Source organism: Coenobita brevimanus, chromosome 57, assembly GCF_032717465.1.
Source record: "Coenobita brevimanus isolate Jiangsu-jjx chromosome 57, ASM3271746v2, whole genome shotgun sequence".
Classification (NCBI taxonomy): domain Eukaryota; kingdom Metazoa; phylum Arthropoda; class Malacostraca; order Decapoda; family Coenobitidae; genus Coenobita; species Coenobita brevimanus.
This window is the reverse complement of record NC_137010.1, coordinates 55514461-55531590: the sequence shown is the minus strand read 5'-3', so window position 1 is coordinate 55531590 and position 17130 is coordinate 55514461.

The following is a 17130-nucleotide window of genomic DNA, read 5'->3' as shown; positions in this document are numbered from 1 at the left end:
CAATATTTGCTTGGGCTACTGCTAGCAGCAGCATGGAGAAGATTTCGTACCCTTACCTTCGGCATTTTGTACGTAACTGAGCTGAGCTCTGCACCTCGTAAAAATTCATAACCTATGTATGACAATACTCTATAGGGTGCCATGAGTTGTTAGCTGATTTATTTCGTGCCATTTCTGACGGCGGAATTTTTGAAAGCAGGAAATCATATATGATACAGCCGCAGTCAGTGGGTTAAACAGTGGGCAGATACATGATTTTTTAGAGCATAATTTAAAAACCACATTGTTTAGTCTGCATATAGACACCAAATACATCTTGGTAGTGTTTGTCATCTGTCTGTGGCAGTGAATTGAAGGATAGTATGGTAACTTTGGGCCATTTCAGGTCAAAAGATGGCAATATTAGAGACCCAAAACAGTCTACTCCCTTGGCCAAAATGAATACTTTTCCCAGAACCATTACACGTCAGGTGTGTGTGAAAACTTCCATTGTACTTGTTCCGTTACTTTGTAAGTGTTTAATTTGTTACTATATACAGTAATTCCTTGCTTAAGGAAGAGGTGCTGGGAAGCCTCTTTACCCAGCAAGAATACAGGCCTTTCACTTAATACATTTTACCACTATAAAGCTGGTAATGAACACATAATACACACGGTATTACATGTGCTGGCAGTACTATCAACCCTTTCAGTGTGAGGATGTATTTTTCAATTTATTCTTACTGCCTCCAAACAGCTGTACTCTGCGTAGGAGAGACTTTTCAAACTGGAAAGGCTAGGGTAGTTAGTGTCTCCATTAACCATTCCAGTGATGGTGTTCTCCTGGGCCGAATCAAAATAAAAACTGCATCACTGGACTGGAGGAGTTAAGCAGTCAGGGTGTGCTGTGAAGGGCCTGGGTTCAAGCAGCATATACACTTTCTACTGTAACTTGGCCTAAAATTGTCAGTTCTCCATCTTGAATGTTGAGTTGTAGCAAGAACTTAACACTAGATCATGATGCCAGTCATGACGAGGTGCTGTGGAAAAGATGGAGAGCCATATTATCATCTTATTCTGCCACTGAGCTGCATGAATTAAGCAGCAAAGGATGAAAATCTGGACCAGGTTAAGGTAAAAGGATTATAACACAGATCTCTGTATATCCCTTTTTATACTGCTTACAGACATTTTTTAACATTTAGTACACTATGATACACAGAATCACAACATGAAGCTCCATTTCAGTAATTATTTGCAACCATGAATATGATTTTTTATTTGAAAATATAATTTTTCTCATGGAACACAACCCTCACAACGCAATTTTCACTATTGCGTTTGTTTTCAGGAACACACTGACACTGTCAAGTGGAGAATTGTTGTGCAGTCTTCTTGACTATGAAGGTATATGTGTGTAAAGAAGAGTTATGAATACTGTACAATACTGTATTATTTATCATTCAGAATCAAAACATTTATATCATAATGCTAACGAAGGTGAGTGGTAACTTCGGTCATACTGTACCAGTATTTGTTCCTAAGCCTTGTATGTGTTTAATTTGATGCTATAATTGTGCAGAGGAAGTGGAGTGTGAGGGTGGCACAGAGAAGAAAGTTGGATGGCGATATGAAGGCATCGATACTAAACGGAGATCAGAGTGTGGCAGCTACAAGAAGATTGTGAGTTTTATCAGTGTGAAAATAAAAAGTTAGGAATTAGAGTAGTGGAGATGGGATTATAGAGAAATGTGTGTGGAGTGTGAAGTGTGGCCAGGATAAGAAATACAGTAATGGGATTCATGAAAGTCGAGGAGTTATGAAGTCCATGGACGCCAGACTAGAAAAGTCTGTATGGTCATGTGGTAAGAATGAGTATGAATAGGATGGTGAAAAGGGTATATGTGAGTGACTTGGAAGGTGGGAGGAGGCATGGTTGGCCAAGCAAAGGATGAATTGATATGATAATTTATATGAGTGTATGAAAAACAGAGGTATGGTGGCTGATGAGGCTAGGGAACTGACTAGGGACTGAGCTATATGGATAAATTTTGTACGTTGGAGTGCATAACAAGGGTTTGGCATCCCCTGTTTGTAACACCAGTGATAGTCATCAGAATTGCTGTGTGATTGGTATTTATGAAATACATGAGTGGAAAGGTGTGTCTGTGAAGTATAGTCAGGATTCTGGGAACTTGAATGGTTAGTGAATGAATGTGTGGTGCATTTCATTGGGCATGCTCTTGATTAGTTCTCCCACTGTAATTTTTTGTTTTCTCTCTCTCTTTCCTTGCTTTCTGAACCCTACCTCACCCTCCATGTGGATGGTAAAAAAGAGGTGGGGTGATGATGGCACCACTATCATCTCAAGAATTATACAGTATGTTAATAGGAAAAAAAAGTTGTGAATATCATAAATCAGTTGCAGTCGAATGTTTCTGTAACTATAGGAATGATTCTAGTATTAAAGGTGAGTGAGAACTTCCAGTGTAGACTATCTACATGTTCCTAAGCATTGTAAGTGTTCAGTTTTGTGCTGTTTACCATTACAGTTATCATAATCCTCATTCAGAGTTGTTTCACTTGCAGTGTGTGCCCTAATTAACTTTTGTCCAATAACATAATAATTCTGTTTTATTCTTGCTTACAACAGTTGTGTTGAGGTAAGGACAGCACTCTGGTACTGAAGGAGTTACTGAAGGTTGTATCTGACCCCAGACTTGGTCACTGCAGTTCATTTATACTCATCTGACAGAGATCCATAGCCCCTTTTCAGCTTAGCTGATTCCTAGTTACAGTTTTATTGGTTGGTGAGTTTGACAAGTACCTAAGCAAGACTCATTTCTACCTCATATTAATAGTACTGGTAATTGTAGCCCAAGATTCATCTCTAATTTGTAGAGATGTACTGATGTATTGGTATCAGTTGTGGTATTGGTGGTATCGGCCTATATTTAGAGTATCGAAATCGGTATTGGATGATTTTCAGCCGATACTACCAGTACTTAAAAGAAATTTATTGTGTAGCATATCACTCATTGGAAGTTATTTTGTTAAATTGAATTTGGATGTTTTATAAGGTTGAAAAATAAATTATTGGTAATATTCAGTTATTATTTTGAGGACATGGTGCTTACTAATACTGTGCATTCTTTGGTAATGAGCCACATCTGCCACTATGGACATGTACGAGGCAGGTTGGTAGTCTCGCATCAGCGGCTCAGGGCCTTCCCACAGCCCTCAGATGGCAGGCACCACCCTCCCTCACTGGTATCGGTATCAGTCAAAATTTTGGTATCGGTACATCTCTACTAATTTGAAACTGGTGAACTTTAGGCTGAGATTGCCCTTGTCTGGCAGTCTACCTTCCTTTTTTTCATATGCAGAGAGGGATTTGAGGGATGTTTGTGTAACCAGGCAGAGGAACTGATTGATTATCAGTGCCACCACATGAAGGTGTCCCTCTCCACCACCACTTGCCTCATATCTGTTGCTAAATTAATTTCACACAACCACAGCTTGATATTTGAGTTTTGAGAATGACTTAGTTTTGTCTGGTGGAAATATCTGAGATGCAGACTCACAGTTGTTACTCTTAAGCAGAAAACATTCAGACACAAGTACACAGCATCAGAGTCCAAACTGACACTCACATTGGTATGAATCATAATACACATCTCAGATTTTTTTTTCTCACCCACCTTTTCCAGCAGCTATTATAGTAATTAGCCGGCTGTGGCACTCAGTGTAGCTTCCAGTCCATGAAAGACATCAGCTGAACCTTGGCCAACTTCAGTATAGGAATTGCTTAAGAGGAAGAATGGCATAATTTCTTTGTATATGCTGTATATCTAGCTCCTCCAGTTCAAAAAGTCTGTCCTGTCCATCCAGTCATCATCCACTACCATTGTGCTTTATAGGACTAGGGTTCTCAGTCCCTCGGGTGTAAGCCCTTACAAACTCAGTCTAGTTGGAGCTCCTTAACCCAGTAAACCATAAGGCATCATATGGTTGTAGTAAATGGTTCCTGGTTTACAAGTGTAGTGTCATCAGAAGGAAGTATTAAGGAAAGTGAGTGGATAATGTGTACCCCCACCTGCCATTATATCAGTATTAGGATGCAAGCACAATAAAATCACCTTACACAGTTGTGTCAGTAATAAAATGAAGCAGTCTCTCAAACCCCCTATAAAATGTCTGAAGGGAGCTAAAATAGAAGTGGCAAAGATGTATATATAGTGTGAAAGGCAGTAGAGTAGATACAGTAATCTTCCCAATATCCGATGTAATAGAACCAAAGGCATGTCTGGAAATAGATTTTTTCCTGATGTTTGGTCCCTGCCTCCTGGACTGGTACTTATGGACCCTAACCCAGCCTAACCTTGAAAGCCAAGTAAATAACTCCCCACTGGACATGCGTAGCACCTATTTAAGACCCTATTGACACCAATAATGGACATAAAGCATGAAATAAATGAAAAGGAACCAGAGAATGAGGAATTAGAAGTGAGTATGGGAAAATATTTAGCAGTGTACAGGGTACTTACAGTATGTCCGTGGCATTACGAAGATGAACCCGCTAAGGCTCTGGCAATGGTGAAAATGCTCTTGAAGCACATACAGTTAGCCATTGTTGTGCTGCACTTAATTCTTTGCACTGTGAGTTATAATTATTTAACACTGCACATTCTGTTCTTAATTGCGCCACGCCTGTTTCAACTGCCAGTTTGCACTCCACACTTAAATCCTTTGCACTCTAAATTCTAGTTTCTCAACACTGCACAACACTGTAAATTCCCATGTGGTCTAGTGGCAAGGTATTGCAGTTTATTCACTGTTTGTTAAAAAAAAATGAGCACGTGCGGCATCCATTCCAATGAGCGTCTACTCACAATGGTAGTTAGGCGGTAACTGGGGAGGGGGGAGGAACGGCACGGGGCCATTGGCTGTGTGTAAGCATAGCTGTTCGGCGCCGCGTGCCAATTTCAAATTACGGGTGGGAAATAATTTGGATTTGTGTGTGTATGTGTGTGTGTGTGTGTGTGTGTGTTCCGAAGGCCCAGGCCCAAGATGTCCGGGAATTGGGTGTCTGGTTATTACAGGGATTACTGTAGTGTGCTCTCATAAATGCAATAGTGTCTGTAAATCACATTCTCTCTTGTGATTATCGCCAACTTGTCATTGCTTAAGTCCCCTCGTGTTTATGTCTCATTTTCTCTCGTCATCCTCACCAAAACATCATTGCCCAGGCTCCGCCGCCAGCGCATAAGTAGACTTTACTTATCTAGACCTTGGTAGTAACCACCACCAGCATCCACCTACCCATTACAATAGTCTTCTCTGCAACCACTTCCCTTGGCAGGCTGAGACGTTGTACGCACACTCTGGGCAACAGTGGCTCAGGGTACCCCTGGCCGCTCTGCCTTTTTTGCCTGCAGGAGCAGAGCAGGTGACTCTGCAGCTGCGCCAGGGAAGTCAGACCAGGTCACCAGAGTGAGCCGCCGCAGTTGCGATCACCAGCCTCACCAGCATCACTGGCAGCCATCATCACTAGCCTACAACTCATTCTGGTTCGATTGTGCTTGTCAGATCAGTCGTGCATGTCCACTACTTTTTCATGGGGCTTTCAGACTGGTCAAGAACTGTCACGATTAATCCATTGGCTGTTCTGGCACGATAGTTCCAGAAAAATCAGACTGGTGTCGTATGCACGGAGTGACATGCTGAAAGTTACCATTCTGCTCAGTGCGCGGAGTGCCCTTTTAGCTGCTATGCTGCAAGTATCCGCATGTTATCTCAAGTATTGTGCCATTAATCAACAAAACTGTATGAAATACACATGTCAGGAAGATAGTTGGATGTCTTATCGACCTAGTGGCAACTATAGGTCAGTATATAGACATACAGTACTGTATACAGTATATAAATATATATGTTACGGTCAGATTGTGAAATCAGTCATTTTGTGAATTAAGGCCTGCATCCGTCACACTGCTACTTTCGTGTCCGCACCAGGTAATTTCAGAACAGACCCCAAGTCAAAGGTCACCATTTGACATCCCGCCACCACAGTAGCTGCACCCATTGTTGCCGTCTCCTCCCTTCAACCATACCCAACTCACACAGCTATGTTCATCTGTTATGTCTTCTGGACCTCCAGTGATGAGCGCAAGAAAAGAATCCAGAGGACCCAACACCTACTGCAGTTGAGGCCTACCACCTGCTAAGCTCCTTGGTCCTCGTCAGGGACCCAAAGGGGAGACCAGACGAGAGGTCCGTAGCTTGGTCCAGCGCCTTACAAGACCTCACGCCAACAATGGTCACCAACCAGAAACTAACGTTCCACCTCCAGCCACAAGGACGTGGCTTAAAGGACGACAGGGGTGAAATGGCCGGGACAGAAGCCACCCACCCTAGTCCCGGCCACAGTTACCATAGGAAAAACACCGTCTAGGAGGCAGTAAACAGGCTCTCACACTGCCCCTATTGCGACCAAACGAGCCTCCATGCAAGAGGGCCAAAGGAATCGCGCCAACACCACCACTAGCTGCCCCTCTCGCCCCAAGCGGCAGCTAGCCCACCTGCCAATGCAGCCAGAGTCAAGTACTGCAAACTACCAAAGCTCTTCAATCCAGAGCCGGCTAGAAGTGGCACTACAGGGAAGGTTAGATGCTTCTCTGATACCGGGTTGGCTAGACGTGACTTACCCACTGAACTTGCTAGATGTATTTTGGCCTCAGAACCTGCTAGACATGGTCCAGCCATGCAGGAGTTTGACATCCCTCCTCAACCTCCAAGCTTGCTAGATGCATTTCGGCCTCTGAACTTGCTAGACGGAGTTCGGTCACGCAGGAATTCCGATGTGCCTCTGCTGAACCTGCTGGACGCGGTTCAGGCACGCAGGGGGCCCGCCTGGCATTCCTCCTCAACAACTGAACTTGCTAGAGGTGGTTCGGTTCAGCACTGATGCAGCCATGACATTTCCCTGGCTGAGTCTGACTACTACAGGACACCGAGGTCACCGAAGCGACCACTCTCCCCTTGCTCCCCCTCTCACACACCTCCTGTCACTTTCCCCCTACGCCTGGAAAGAGAGTCCTTTCGTGACTCTGCTCCCGGCTTTCTCGGGTCCCTTCTGACCTCCCTGGCAACCCACTTTGGAACACCATGCCTTAACATCTGTCCCTCTTGGATCCTGAGGAAGAACTAGATATCTAGTTTCCTACCTTTGGAGCTAGAATCATATAGTCGCTCCCTCCTGGCCTCTTGCCTTAACCACACACAGGAACAACACCTGATCCTACAGATAAACTCTTTGCCCGGGTCTCCCTCCACGTATTCCAGTGTATAGCCTGAGCTTGGCGGCAATCCCGAGAGGCACTTGAAGCGGAGGTCCCTTCAGGCCTTATAGCAAGACCTCAACCAACCATTTCATCATCATAAACCTGCAGCCCTACCACTTACAGTTTGTGTGTCTCCCTTGTACTATAAGAGTGTATTGTATGTGCATTTTGTATATTCCTTCCAGTTTAGAATAACCCAGATAAACCCAGATTTGTGCTAGCATAACAGTATGGTTACCACCCAGTGTTGCAAATGGTTTCTTGGGTTACAGGAAACCATTAGGTTTGACACTCAGTGTAGAGCCACCTAAACTAGAAAGAATAATAATAAAATGTGACAACGGATAGGAGAAATAGGAAAGAGGTGGGCAGACACAGAAAAAGAATAAGAAAGATGAAGGATATCTAGCACCGCAAAGTCATCTGGAGATAAAGCAAGAACAATGATTTAAAATACATTTTTGTACTGAAGGAGTTTGAAATACCCACACCAAGGGGTGACCAGGGAGGCGCGGAAAGGGCCCAAGCAAGACGGGCATACATCTCCCTGCTACCATGCGCTCCTCTTCCCCTCAATGGAGCCCGTGGGAGGTACGCCACCCTGCTGCACTACTCTATACCCAGACGAGCACTCGCCAGGATTGGGGTGGGACTCGTGTAACCACAATCCCAAGTAGGACCGCAACGACGCCCACCGTGCTTGTCGGGGAAAGGACGTCCACTGTACTCCTTTCACCTACTGCCCCCCTGCAGGACTGCGATGACAGCCACTGTGCTTGTTGGGGAGGGAATGTCCACGGTACTTCCCTCACCTACAGGCCCAAGCAGGCCCGCGACGACGCCCACCATGCTGGTCGGGGAGGGAATGTTCACTTTACCTTCCTCACCTGCAGCCCCCGCTGGGAGCAGAACTGTGGCGACACCTACCGTGCTTGCTGGGGAGAGGATGGCCACTGTACTTCTTTCACCTGTAGTCCCAGGGCAAAGCAGAACTGCAGCAGCGCCCACCGTGCCCGTCGGGGAAGGAACGTCCACTGTACTTCCCTCATCTGCAGCCCCCACAGGGAGCAGGACTGCGGCGACACCCACCGTGCTGGTCAGGGGGGAACGTCCACTGTACTTCCCTCATCTGAAGCCCCCACAGGGAGCAGGACCGCGGCGACGCCCACTGTGCTCGCTGGGGAGAGGACACCCACCGTACTCTAACCTGCAGTCCCAGGGTCTAGTGGAACCAGTGGTGCCCACCAGGGAGGGAATATCCACCGTACTTCCCTTGTCTCCTACCCCTGTGACACCCACCAAGGGCAACGCCCCTTGCTCGCCTCCCTCCTCCAGAGGCCGAGTGGGATCCCCCTCTCACTATCCCCGACCCCAAGGGGCGGGGCTAGCTCCCTAGAGGAGCCACAGCTAGAGAGGGTCTGGAGCGGCCCCATGGTGAGCCTGAGAATATGCTCACTGTAGCCAGCGCCCCAACAGCACCTGTTGCTGCTGGACTCCCAGAGGAAGAGACGGTACAGGCAGCCCCTGACGGCCTCTCGACAAAGGCGAGGCCGCAGCCCCCAGTTACCGAGGGACGCCCCCAGGACTCCCGGCCGAGACCTTCCCATACCGGCCGGCAAACTGTCCTCTACCAAGGGTAGGTGGAAGGCAGTGTGCCTACTTGCCCTGTTCAGCCCCAGCACCAAGGGCCGACACACTCACCAAGGCCCCCCTGCAGCCCACACCAGACGATTCGGCCTATGACAGTGGTCCCGCGCCCCTTCAGAGAGTGCATACCTGACAGGACCTCTCTTACACCTGGGCGTCACCTACAATTACCCTGGCACCTGTAGTCACAACTTGTCCATCATAGCGTGTATAATCTTCCCCAGTGTATTGTGCCCAGTACTGTATGTTTGCATGGTAATATATGTGTAAGATTGGTTGGCCTGTGTTTTTGAACCCTGTTCTTCTGGTTGCATGCTCTAGACCTGTCTTGAAAAGAACCCCAGATCAGTTCCTCGTACTCAGGGAGCAAGAGGTTGAGCTGTGAGTACGTTGCATAACAGGGTTAAGTCTTCATTGCCCGTCGTTCCCCCTTCCCCTTCTGTGCATCGCCCCCCAGCCTATATTAGCATCTTCCTTAGCACCCGCAAGTCCCTGTCTGTTGCCCACCAAGAGAAGAGGCGGAAGGGGTATGAGAGAAGGGAGACAGAAGACTGCACGAGAAGGAAAAGGAGGAGGAAAAAAATAAGAGAGCAAGGTGAGAGGAATATACGAGATTTACTCGTAGTTACTCCCTCGACTACACCTGCCTCTTCCCATACTTGATTCTCTATAAGCCCCCTCCCCTTCCGGCGAAGAAGCTCATAAAGTGTAATAGTATCGTAACCAGGGACAAGAGAATAGCGATAGTAAAAACATGCAACCATCGATAAGGAAGAGAAAGAAGCTTCCTTTATTGAGAAAACGACCCTAGGATACTCTACTGTCTGTTGTAGGGAAGGACGTTTAGTGTCGGGAACCTCACGTTATAAGCATTTCACGTTGTGGGGTGGATGTGGTTGAGAAGATGAGGAGAAATACACTGAGGTGGTTTGGACATGTGAAGAGAATGGAGAATGAAAAACTGATAAGAGGGTGTATGTGGGTGAGGTGGAGGGAGGGAGAGGGAGGGGTAGACCGAGGATGAGGTGGAGGGAGGGAGTAGAGAGGTATATGAGGAGGGGGGGTGAGTTGGGGGAGGGTAGTCAAATGGTGGGTGACAGCGACTTGGAGGCGTTTTGTCTGGGGCCACCCTTTGCGGGATTAGGGCGTTGGGCTATAGATAGATAGATATTCAAATTTTGCGACTTTAGCAGTATTCTGGAATTTTTGGCATTTATTTGCTGTAATCCGTAAATTTAGTACTTTGCAGCAATGTGCTAGAATAATTTTGACTTCTGACAATATCTAAAAAAAAAAAAATCTGAAATATTCTAGCACTTTCGGCGGCATTCTAGCACTACTTGAGAGCAAGTTTAGCTTTGCTGTGGAAATGGCAACTGTGCGTATCGTATGGAGGGGTTTGTCATGGCAAGAGAATGGTAACATCTATTTAGCCAAATTATGGTAAGTCTGGGCACTTTTCAACATTAGATTATTGTGTGCTTTAATTCCACTTACACGCTTTCAGTGCACTGAAGTAGATTCTTCAAGTTCAAAAAATTATGGCGTTTTTGGAAAGGGAAAACGACCGAGACCCATACAGAAGGTGGCCTTTGATTTTATCATCTTGCCCATGTAAATAATGTCGCCCATTTTTTCACATTTAGATACCTCTTTTATTTTTTGTTTTTTTGTAATATAAATCACTTTAAACTGACGCAATTTCAATCAATTTTTTTTTTCTGCTGCAACCGCACCTAAACTACTTTTCAATAGCCTGATTGGGAACTGGAGAATTTTTTTTTTTTTTTTGTGTGTGGTTAAAAAGAAAAAGAGCATTTGTCCACATTTGGATAATCATACCCCTTGGTTAAGTTAGGTCAGGTTATGCCATGGTTGGTCAGGTTTGGTTAGGTCTGTTAATGTGTCAAGCTAGGTTAGGAAAAGAATATAGCTTTACAAATGCCTTGAAAGAATACAGGTTACAGATCCCTTGAAAAAGGAACTGTACTTCGTTTTTGTTAATTTGGAGAAGGCCTTTGACAGAGTCTCCAGGGAGGTGGTGAAGTGGGCAATGAGAAAGCTTGGGAGTGATGAGTGGCTGGTTAGGATGGTCATTGCAATGTATGTGGGTGCTTGCACACAGGTAAAGGTGAATGGAGTTTTAAGTGATGAGTTTTCCGTGAAAGTAGGTATGCACCAGGGGTCAGTTTTGAGCTGCTTGTTGTTTATCATGGTACTTGAAGCCCTCTCACGTGACTTCAGAAATGGACTTCCATGGGAGATGTTGTATGCTGATGATTTGATGTTGATTGCAGAGAATGAAAGGGAGGTGGAGGAAATATCTAGGAAGTGCAGAGATGGTATGAGGCACAAGGGTTTAACCCCTACAGTACTAAGCTTATCGATCAAGCTTTTTGTGCAATTTCTTAAAAGGACGAGCAGCACCAATTGTGCAACATCCACAAAAAACTGGCGGCAGCTGGCTCCACCCCAGCTGTGCTGTAGATGGCTTCTAACCAATCAGAACTAAGTGTTGGACACACCGGAGGGGGGACCCAGGCCCATAATCAGGTGGTGGGGGGTGTACCCTCCACGTCCCTCTACCCCACTACCTTGTTACTACCCTTCCTCCCACCGTTCTTACCACCACCACCACCCCTCCCACACCCTCCTCATGCATCCCCCCGTCAATGTGGATCCCCCCCATTCCCGAGGGTATTTCCTCCCTACCCTCCCTCCGTGTCCCTGTACTCCACTGGGACCCTTCCTTTGTCTCGTGGTGGTCTCCTCCCATCCCTCCATCCCCATACATCCCCTCCTGGCCTTACCACCTCCCACAACATCCCCCCACCCCCATCCCCACCCCTTAGCATGCAGTATCTTTACCTTCCTGGCCTCGAATATTTTTTATGTTTTTTACACTTTATGGTGCGTGTTTTTGAATCATCACCTGTAATTTAAACGTGTCTTTGCATACAGATGCCCACACCACAATTTTTTTTTAGCTGTCTTTATTTGAAACCCACTTGAAAAAGAAATTTTACCATATTTTATGCCAATGCATGCAAGCATGTTGGAGCCTTCAAAAACGAAACGAAATGAAAACTAGCTAGATTTGACAGCTCAGAGGGGAGGGGAGGGAAGGGGGAGAGGAGGGGAGGATAGTTTTTACTATTTATCACATTTTTGTTGGGGGGTTCATGACCATTTTCCCTAGCTAGATTTGACAGCTTGGCAGGGAGGGATGGGGAGGGAAGGGAAGGGGAGGGGAGGGAAGGGATTGGAGGTATGGGGAGAGGAGAGGAGAGGATAATTTTTACCATTTATCATACGGTATTTATTTGGGAGGGTTTGTCACCATTTTATGTTTTTCTAAGCACATTACAATGATCTGTACACACCAAAAAAAATTGATTTTGGTGATTTTTGTACGTATTTTTTAGAAGAAAACAGGTGCGAGCTGCGTATTTTCTTTCTCGCCGGGGAAGTGACAGATAACTATTATCATCTTTGACGGGCCATAGCTCAGTAGCTATTGGGTCTAGGAGGGTGGGGTTTGCATTTTCAGATATGTAAATTCAAGCTCTATAAATCGGGCATAAAACTTTTAACCTTTGATATAGTCGAAAAATAGGCCTGTTTTTGCATCCTGGGGGGTTGTAGGCTGGAGAATTGCATACCCTAGGGGTTAAGAGTAAATGCAGATAAAACAAAAATGATGGTATCTACAGTAGGGCTGGTAGTGGTATTGTCAAAGAAGTGGGAGAGTGGCCACATGCGATTTGCCACAAAGGCATTGGAAGTAATTCCATCTTGTGCAGAGTTTGTGATAAGTGGGTGCATAAGAGATGTCGTGGTATTAGCAGCAGACTGCGAGATACCGTAATGCAGATTTCGTGTGTGCGGTTTGTCGGGGAGAGCATATGGAGATCGTCAGGCATGCAAGGATTGATCTTGCTGGTGAGTCTTGATTGTGTGGAAGAGTTTCAGTATTTGGGAGGCGTGTTATATGCTGGAGGTGGGGTTGGAGCTAGCTCTGCAGCTAGAGTGAGGAGTGGTTGGAAGAAGTTCAGGGAGCTGTTGCCTCTCCTAACATTGAGAGAGCTCTCCCTCCATGCTGAGGGATCTTTGTATGCAGCTTGTGTTAGGAGTGTAATGCTGTATGGTTGTGAGACCTGGGCAGAAAAGGAAGAGGATATTCTTGGGCTCAGACATAGAGAAATGACAATGATTAGGTGAATATGCAGTTTGTCCTGAGTGCAAGGCCTGGGGGGGCTATATTTATGATGGAAGAGTTGACAGGTAGGATGGGACTGGAGTGTATTGATGTTGTTATGAGGAGAGGTAGATTGAGATGGTTTGGGCGTGTGGAGAGGATGGGGGATGATAATTGGGTGTAGAAAGTGAGAGGTGTTAACATTAGAGGTAGGGTTGCGAGAGGTAGACCAAAAAAGACCTGGGACGAGGTCATTGAGTGTGGCCTAAGGGATAAGGGACTTAATAGGGAAGCTGTCAGAGATTGAGCAGTTTGGAGAGCTGTCATTAGGTGGGTAAGGCTGACACATGCAAGCATGTTGGATCCATTTCAAAAGGAAAACAAATACAACTACTGTATTATACATTACAATGTTTTTGTCTTTTGGAACCCCATTTTAACCCTAAATACAGTAATCACTCTAATATCCGAACGCCCAATATCCGAACATCCCCACTACCCGGACATAATCGTCCGGGGATCCAATATTCCCAGAATGGTCCGAAAACCCCAAACAATTAAAAAAAAAAAACGAATTTTTCCCACCCGTAATTTGAACTTGCCGTGCGCGGCGCGGGAGAGCATTGTTTTGGTGCGTCATTCCTCCGATGTCCGATAGAGCGCCGCTGCATCCTCCCCACTTTCCGCCTGTCTTTTGCCGCGAGTGCATGCTCGTCGTTATGGCTGCACACGTGATCGCTTTTGTGATGGTGCCTTACCTGCTGCAGGGCCTCCTGCTGCTCTCGGGCCTCCTCTTAGTGTGTGTGATGATGGCCCCGCCACCTGAGAAAAGGAAGAGAGTGGTGTTGACTCTGGAGAAGAAGCGGGAGATACTGGAGAAAGTAGATGCGGGGTGGTCTTCTTCCTGCATTCTCCGCGAGTTTAACCTGGCCTGGTCTACTTTGTTCGATATCAAGAGATCCCAAGACAAACTCATGCAGTACACAGCTGACTTCTCGTCGAGAAGCAAACACAACGTGGAAAGGAAGGTTATGTTTACCCCCAAGTTTGCAGAAATCGACCGATCCAAGTTGATTTGGTATCAACAACAACATGCTGCTGGTGTGATGGTACGTGGAACGGAGCTGAAGGCTGCTGCTGAGAAGTTCGCCAGGCTTCACGACGCCCTAGACTTCAAGGCATCCGAGGGTTGGCCCTTTGCGTTCAAGTTACGGCATGGCCTTACCAACCGAAGCACATGGCGAAGCATTGGACGCTAATGAGGATGGAGTTGACGAGTTTCGGCACAAGGTGAAGGGCTTGATCAACAGGGAGGGCCTCACTCTCAGTCAAGTCTACAATGCAGACGAAACTGGCCTATTCTATCGCTCGCTGCCAATGAACGCTCTAGCTGAGGAGACGGAGAAGCATGTACTTGGCCGCAAGCTCTCCAAGGAACGGCTCTCTGCTTTGTGTTGTGCCAGTGCTAATGGCATGCACCGGTTTAAGCCCGTTGCTGTTGGCCGCGCAAAGCAGCCTCGGTACCTTCGTGGGGTGATGGATGTCCTTCCTGTCGTCTGGTACCATTCTTTGAAGGCATGGTTCACAGCTGTGATCTTCAAAGACTGGTTCCACTGCCACTTCGTCAAGGAGGTCATCCATTACCAGACGAAGACACTGGGAATCCCGCACGACCAGGTAAAGGCCCTCCTCCTCGACAATGCACCTGCCCACCCGTGCGACAAGGACTTGGTTGCTGAAAATGGCCGTATTAGGTGCATGTTTCTGCCACCTAATACGACTGCTCTCATCCAACCAATGGACCAAGGAGTGATCGTGGCAACAAAGCGCCTATTCTGTCGGAAGTTCCTGGACGAGGTGATGGTTGTTCTCGAGGACGAGGACAAGCGCAGGGAGGGACGGGACACACGAGGCAAGCGGACTTTGGAAAACCTTCGCTGCTACAACATCAAGTCTGCACTGTACAACTGGGCTAGTGCATGGAAGGAAGTCCCTGTGAAGACTGTAGAAAATGGTTGGTCTCGTCTGCTTCTCGGAACAGATGTGGAGTACGATTTTCTAGGATTTGACGTGGATGACTTCCATGCACGGCTATGTACGCACGGCGACGATGTAGATGTGGACGATGTTCGTGAGTGGTTGGATGACGATGAGGGCGATCCTGGGTATCAGACGTTGTCTGATATCGAGATCGCGTCTTCTGTTGCAGGTGTCAGTACTGAACTTGAAGATTCCGACGATGAAGGCGACGATGATGTGGACTTCTCTCAGCAGGACACTACTCCAGCCATCCCCAAGCTGAGTGCACTCCGGGAACATCTAGAGTTCATCCTAGACTACCTGGAACACCTGGACTGCGACAGGGAGATGGGGCCCTTGGGACTCGTGGAGGAAGTGCGTGCTTTCAGGCAGCGCATCATCAATCGTCAGAATCGTCGGTCATTGCGTCAATCAACCATTGACAGTTTTTTCAGGCCCGTGACCCCTGCTGTGCCCAGCCCTGGCTCCACTCCGTTGCCTCCCCAAGACAGGCCCTCATGCTCCGAGCCACAGCCCAGCACATCAGCCACGGTGGAGTCACCGCTCGATGTGAGTTTGCGGCTGTCTTCAGAGTTGTCTGCAGTGGGTACGCCATCACCACGACCCAGCGATGCACCCCTAGGTCACCTGCCAGTGATACTGTCGGTCTCTGACAGTGAATAAACAGCAAGAACTTCTCCACTAGACCACACGGGAATTTAGAGTGTTGTGCAGTGAAAAAAACAGTGTGTTGTGTTAAGGATTTACAGTTGTGAGAGAAAAGACTCAATTGAAAAAAAAATTAACGTAAATAGACTTGTTTGTTTTGGCTTTGGAAAATTATAAGAATGGGAAAAGTTAAAGTGCAACACTTAGTAAGTTGCAGTGGAGCATTAGTTAGACAAGAGTGCACACTGTGAAGAGAATGGACTTCTGTGTGTGATTGACTAAGTTCAGTGCAAGACTTCAGGAACAGTGTACTGCAAGTGCTTCAGGAAATCCTTCTTACTGTCAGAGTCCGAGAGGAGGCGGTTATTCATCGAGGTGGCCATGGACTTGCTGTAAGTAGGCAGAATGTTTCATACTGTACTTTTTTCCATACTATACTTACCTCATTTCGCTCTTTAATGTCCTTTATTGGTGTGAATAGGGTGTTAGGAGCTATGCATGTGCAGTAGGAAGGTGTTTTTCTGAGTTAGGCTAGGTTAGGGTCCATAAGTACCAGAATGTTTATTAATGTATGAACATACTTCTAAACCCTCATTTTATGTTTCTTTTGCATTTATTTCAGTCATTTATGTGCCTTATTGGTGTGATTTGGGTCTTAAATAGGTGCTATGCATGTCCAGAGGGAGTTGTATAGGTGTTTCTCTGAGTTAGGGTCCATAAGTACAAGTCCTTAAGATGGGGCCCAATATCCGGACAGAACCAATATCTGGACCTACCTATGGCTCTATTACGTCGGATATTGGAGTGATTACTGTACAGGCTTTAACATATAGTCACCCTGGATTCAACAGATCTCTGTGGAGGTGTTGTACAAGTGAATGAGAAGTGGTTTCATATAAGTTCCATTTTTCCTAACAGTTGTCTCTATCTATCTATCTATTGCCAAGACGCCATAATCCTGTAAGGGGTGCTGTATATAAATTGGGGAAACTAGCAGATGACCTAAGGAGGTATTGAGTGGAGCCTAATAGATAAATTTTTTGTTTTTCTAATTTGTGCTGAGCATTGGAAGCAGAAGAGAGCTATGTAATTTCCTTACCATAGGTACTGTTGATTGGGGAAAACTGTGAAGTAATTTTTGAGGGTGGCATTGAGTTTTTGATGGGTACTGTTTGTTTTTCATTTGTGTTTTTACAGTTGACGGCAAAACAGAGCTTCACATACGTAATGATTTATTTGGAACACGTTCGTGTCTTATAATGAGGGAATGGCTCA